This window comes from Salmo salar, unplaced genomic scaffold, assembly GCF_965601325.2.
Source record: "Salmo salar unplaced genomic scaffold, fSalSal1 ptg000347l, whole genome shotgun sequence".
Lineage (NCBI taxonomy): Eukaryota > Metazoa > Chordata > Actinopteri > Salmoniformes > Salmonidae > Salmo > Salmo salar.
In genome coordinates this window covers 1775671-1781793 of record NW_027675356.1, presented here as the reverse complement: position 1 = coordinate 1781793, position 6123 = coordinate 1775671, and positions in this window count along the sequence as shown.

The following is a 6123-nucleotide window of genomic DNA, read 5'->3' as shown; positions in this document are numbered from 1 at the left end:
GTTGTAACATTAGAGATTCTAATGAGAGCTGCTGGTTGTAACATTAGAGATTCTAATGAGAGCTGCTGGTTGTAACAGAGATTCTATTGAGAGCTGCTGGTTGTAACAGAGATTCTAATGAGAGCTGCTGGTTGTAACAGAGATTCTAATGAGAGCTGCTGGTTGTAACAGAGATTCTAATGAGAGCTGCTGCTTGTAACAGAGATTCTAATGAGAGCTGCTGCTTGTAACAGAGATTCTAATGAGAGCTGCTGGTTGTAACAGAGATTGTAATGAGAGCTGCTGGTTGTTCGATTAGAGATTATAATGAGAGCTGCTGGTTTTAACATTAGAGACTCTAATGAGAGCTGCTGGTTGTAACAGAGATTCTAAAGAGAGCTGCGGGTTCTAACATTAGAGATTCTAATGAGAGCTGCTGGTTGTAACAGAGATTCTAATGAGAGCTGCTGGTTGTAACAGAGATTCTAATGAGATCTGCTGGTTGTAACAGAGATTCTAATGAGATCTGCTGGTTGTAACAGAGATTCTAATGAGAGCTGCTGGTTGTAACAGAGATTCTAATGAGAGCTGCTGGTTGTAACAGAGATTCTAATGAGAGCTGCTGGTTGTAACAGAGATTCTAATGAGAGCTGTTGGTTATAACATTAGAGATTCTAATGAGAGCTTCTGGTTGTAACATTAGAGATTCTAATGAGAGCTGCTGGTTGTAACATTAGAGATTCTAATGAGAGCTGCTGATTGTAACATTAGATATTCTAATGAGAGCTGCTGGTTGTAACATTAGAGATTCTAATGAGAGCTGCTGGTTGTAACAGAGATTCTAATGAGAGCTGCTGCTTGTAACAGAGATTCTAATGAGAGCTGCTGCTTGTAACAGAGATTCTAATGAGAGCTGCTGGTTGTTACATTAGAGATTAAAATGAGAGCTGCTGGTTGTAACATTAGATTCTACTGAGAACTGCTGGTTGTAACAGAGATTCTAATGAGAGCTGCTGGTTGTAACAGAGATTCTAATGAGAGCTGCTGGTTGTAACAGAGATTCTAATGAGAGCTGCTGCTTGTAACAGAGATTCTAATGAGAGCTGCTGCTTGTAACAGAGATTCTAATGAGAGCTGCTGGTTGTAACAGAGATTGTAATGAGAGCTGCTGGTTGTTCGATTAGAGATTATAATGAGAGCTGCTGGTTTTAACATTAGAGACTCTAATGAGAGCTGCTGGTTGTAACATAGATTCTAAAGAGAGCTGCGGGTTCTAACATTAGAGATTCTAATGAGAGCTGCTGGTTGTAACAGAGATTCTAATGAGAGCTGCTGGTTGTAACAGAGATTCTAAAGAGAGCTGCTGGTTGTAACATTAGAGATTCTAATGAGAGCTGCTTGTTGTAACATTAGAGATTCTAATGAGAGCTGCTGGTTGTAACAGAGATTCTATTGAGAGCTGCTGGTTGTAACAGAGATTCTAATGAGAGCTGCTGGTTGTAACAGAGATTCTAATGAGAGCTGCTGGTTGTAACATTAGAGATTCTAATGAGAGATGCTGGTTGTAACATTAGAGATTCTAATGAGAGCTGCTGGTTGTAACATTAGAGATTCTAATGAGAGCTGCTGGTTGTAACAGAGATTCTAATGAGAGCTGCTGCTTGTAACAGAGATTCTAATGAGAGCTGCTGCTTGTAACATAGATTCTAATGAGAGCTGCTGGTTGTTACATTAGAGATTATAATGAGAGCTGCTGGTTGTAACATTAGACTCTAATGAGAGCTGCTGGTTGTAACAGAGATTCTAAAGAGAGCTGCTGGTTGTAACATTAGAGATTCTAATGAGAGTTGCTTGTTGTAACATTAGAGATTCTAATGAGAGCTGCTGGTTGTAACAGAGATTCTATTGAGAGCTGCTGGTTGTAACAGAGATTCTAATGAGAGCTGCTGGTTGTAACAGAGATTCTAATGAGAGCTGCTGGTTGTAACATTAGAGATTCTAATGAGAGATGCTGGTTGTAACATTAGAGATTCTAATGAGAGCTGCTGGTAGTAACATTAGAGATTCTAATGAGAGCTGCTGGTTGTAACCTTAGAGATTCTAATGAGAGCTGCTGGTTGTAACAGAGATTCTAATGAGAGCTGCTGGTTGTAACAGAGATTCTAATGAGAGCTGCTCGTTGTAACAGAGATTCTAATGAGAGCTGCTGGTTGTAACAGAGATTCTAATGAGAGCTGCTGGTTGTAACAGAGATTCTAATGAGAGCTGCTGGTGGTAACAGAGATTCTAATGTGAGAGCTGCTGCTTGTAACAGAGATTCTAATGAGAGCTGCTGCTTGTAACAGAGATTCTAATGAGAGCTGCTGGTTGTAACAGAGATTGTAATGAGAGCTGCTGGTTGTTCGATTAGAGATTATAATGAGAGCTGCTGGTTTTAACATTAGAGACTCTAATGAGAGCTGCTGGTTGTAACAGAGATTCTAAAGAGAGTTGCGGGTTGTAACATTAGAGATTCTAATGAGAGCTGCTGGTTGTAACAGAGATTCTAATGAGAGCTGCTGGTTGTAACAGAGATTCTAATGAGATCTGCTAGTTGTAACAGAGATTCTAATGAGATCTGCTGGTTGTAACAGAGATTCTAATGAGAGCTGCTGGTTGGAACAGAGATTCTAATGAGAGCTGCTGGTTGTAACAGAGATTCTAATGAGAGCTGCTGGTTGTAACAGAGATTCTAATGAGAGCTGCTGGTTGTAACAGAGATTCTAATGAGAGCTGTTGGTTATAACATTAGAGATTCTAATGAGAGCTTCTGGTTGTAACATTAGAGATTCTAATGAGAGCTGCTGGTTGTAACATTAGAGATTCTGCTGGTTGTAACAGAGATTCTAATGAGAGCTGCTGGTTGTAACAGAGATTCTAATGAGAGCTGCTGGTTGTAACAGAGATTCTAATGAGAGCTGCTGGTTGTAACATTAGAGATTCTAATGAGAGCTGCTGGTTGTAACATTAGAGATTCTAATGAGAGCTGCTGGTTGTAACATTAGAGATTCTAATGAGAGCTGCTGGTTGTAACATTAGAGACTCTAATGAGAGCTGCTGGTTGTAACAGAGATTCTAAAGAGAGCTGCGGGTTGTAACAGAGATTCTAATGAGAGCTGCTGCTTGTAACAGAGATTCTAATGAGAGCTGCTGGTTGTTACATTAGAGATTATAATGAGAGCTGCTGGTTGTAACATTAGAGACTCTAATGAGAGCTGCTGGTTGTAACAGAGATTCTAATGAGAGCTGCTGCTTGTAACAGAGATTCTAATGAGAGCTGCTGCTTGTAACAGAGATTCTAATGAGAGCTGCTGGTTGTTACATTAGAGATTATAATGAGAGCTGCTGGTTGTAACATTAGACTCTAATGAGAGCTGCTGGTTGTAACAGAGATTCTAAAGAGAGCTGCTGGTTGTAACATTAGAGATTCTAATGAGAGCTGCTGGTTGTAACATAGATTCTATTGAGAGCTGCTGGTTGTAACAGATATTCTAATGAGAGCTGCTGGTTGTAACAGAGATTCTAATGAGAGCTGCTGGTTGTAACAGAGATTCTAATGAGAGCTGCTGGTTGTAACATTAGAGATTCTAATGAGAGCTGCTGGTTGTAACATTAGAGATTCTAATGAGAGCTGCTGGTTGTAACATTAGAGATTCTAATGAGAGCTGCTGGTTGTAACAGAGATTCTATTGAGAGCTGCTGGTTGTAACAGAGATTCTAATGAGAGCTGCTGGTTGTAACAGAGATTCTAATGAGAGCTGCTGGTTGTAACAGAGATTCTAATGAGAGCTGCTGGTTGTAACAGAGATTCTAATGAGAGCTGCTGCTTGTAACAGAGATTCTAATGAGAGCTGCTGCTTGTAACAGAGATTCTAATGAGAGCTGCTGGTTGTTACATTAGAGATTAAAATGAAAGCTGCTGGTTGTAACATTAGATTCTACTGAGAGCTGCTGGTTGTAACAGAGATTCTAAAGAGAGCTGCTGGTTGTAACATTAGAGATTCTAATGAGAGCTGCTTGTTGTAACATTAGAGATTCTAATGAGAGCTGCTGGTTGTAACAGAGATTCTATTGAGAGCTGCTGGTTGTAACAGAGATTCTAATGAGAGCTGCTGGTTGTAACAGAGATTCTAATGAGAGCTGCTGGTTGTAACATTAGGGATTCTAATGAGAGATGCTGGTTGTAACATTAGAGATTCTAATGAGAGCTGCTGGTTGTAACATTAGAGATTCTAATGAGAGCTGCTGCTTGTAACAGAGATTCTAATGAGAGCTGCTGCTTGTAACAGAGATTCTAATGAGAGCTGCTGGTTGTTACATTAGAGATTATAATGAGAGCTGCTGGTTGTAACATTAGACTCTAATGAGAGCTGCTGGTTGTAACATAGATTCTAAAGAGAGCTGCTGGTTGTAACAGAGATTCTATTGAGAGCTGCTGGTTGTAACAGAGATTCTAATGAGAGCTGCTGGTTGTAACAGAGATTCTAATGAGAGCTGCTGGTTGTAACATTAGAGATTCTAATGAGAGATGCTGGTTGTAACATTAGAGATTCTAATGAGAGCTGCTGGTTGTAACATTAGAGATTCTAATGAGAGCTGCTGGTTGTAACCTTAGAGATTCTAATGAGAGCTGCTGGTTGTAACAGAGATTCTAATGAGAGCTGCTGGTTGTAACAGAGATTCTAATGAGAGCTGCTCGTTGTAACAGAGATTCTAATGAGAGCTGCTGGTTGTAACAGAGATTCTAATGAGAGCTGCTGGTTGTAACAGAGATTCTAATGAGAGCTGCTGGTGGTAACAGAGATTCTAATGAGAGCTATTGCTTGTAACAGAGATTCTAATGAGAGCTGCTGCTTGTAACAGAGATTCTAATGAGAGCTGCTGGTTGTAACAGAGATTGTAATGAGAGCTGCTGGTTGTTCGATTAGAGATTATAATGAGAGCTGCTGGTTTTAACATTAGAGACTCTAATGAGAGCTGCTGGTTGTAACAGAGATTCTAAAGAGAGCTGCGGGTTGTAACATTAGTGATTCTAATGAGAGCTGCTGGTTGTAACAGATATTCTAATGAGAGCTGCTGGTTGTAACAGAGATTCTAATGAGATCTGCTGGTTGTAACAGAGATTCTAATGAGATCTGCTGGTTGTAACAGAGATTCTAATGAGAGCTGCTGCTTGTAACAGAGATTCTAATGAGAGCTGCTGGTTGTTACATTAGAGATTAAAATGAAAGCTGCTGGTTGTAACATTAGATTCTACTGAGAGCTGCTGGTTGTAACAGAGATTCTAAAGAGAGCTGCTGGTTGTAACATTAGAGATTCTAATGAGAGCTGCTTGTTGTAACATTAGAGATTCTAATGAGAGCTGCTGGTTGTGACAGAGATTCTATTGAGAGCTGCTGGTTGTAACAGAGATTCTAATGAGAGCTGCTGGTTGTAACAGAGATTCTAATGAGAGCTGCTGGTTGTAACATTAGGGATTCTAATGAGAGATGCTGGTTGTAACATTAGAGATTCTAATGAGAGCTGCTGGTTGTAACATTAGAGATTCTAATGAGAGCTGCTGCTTGTAACAGAGATTCTAATGAGAGCTGCTGCTTGTAACAGAGATTCTAATGAGAGCTGCTGGTTGTTACATTAGAGATTATAATGAGAGCTGCTGGTTGTAACATTAGAGACTCTAATGAGAGCTGCTGGTTGTAACAGAGATTCTAATGAGAGCTGCTGCTTGTAACAGAGATTCTAATGAGAGCTGCTGCTTGTAACAGAGATTCTAATGAGAGCTGCTGGTTGTTACATTAGAGATTATAATGAGAGCTGCTGGTTGTAACATTAGACTCTAATGAGAGCTGCTGGTTGTAACAGAGATTCTAAAGAGAGCTGCTGGTTGTAACATTAGAGATTCTAATGAGAGCTGCTGGTTGTAACATAGATTCTATTGAGAGCTGCTGGTTGTAACAGATATTCTAATGAGAGCTGCTGGTTGTAACAGAGATTCTAATGAGAGCTGCTGGTTGTAACAGAGATTCTAATGAGAGCTGCTGGTTGTAACATTAGAGATTCTAATGAGAGCTGCTGGTTGTAACATTAGAGATTCTAATGAGAGCT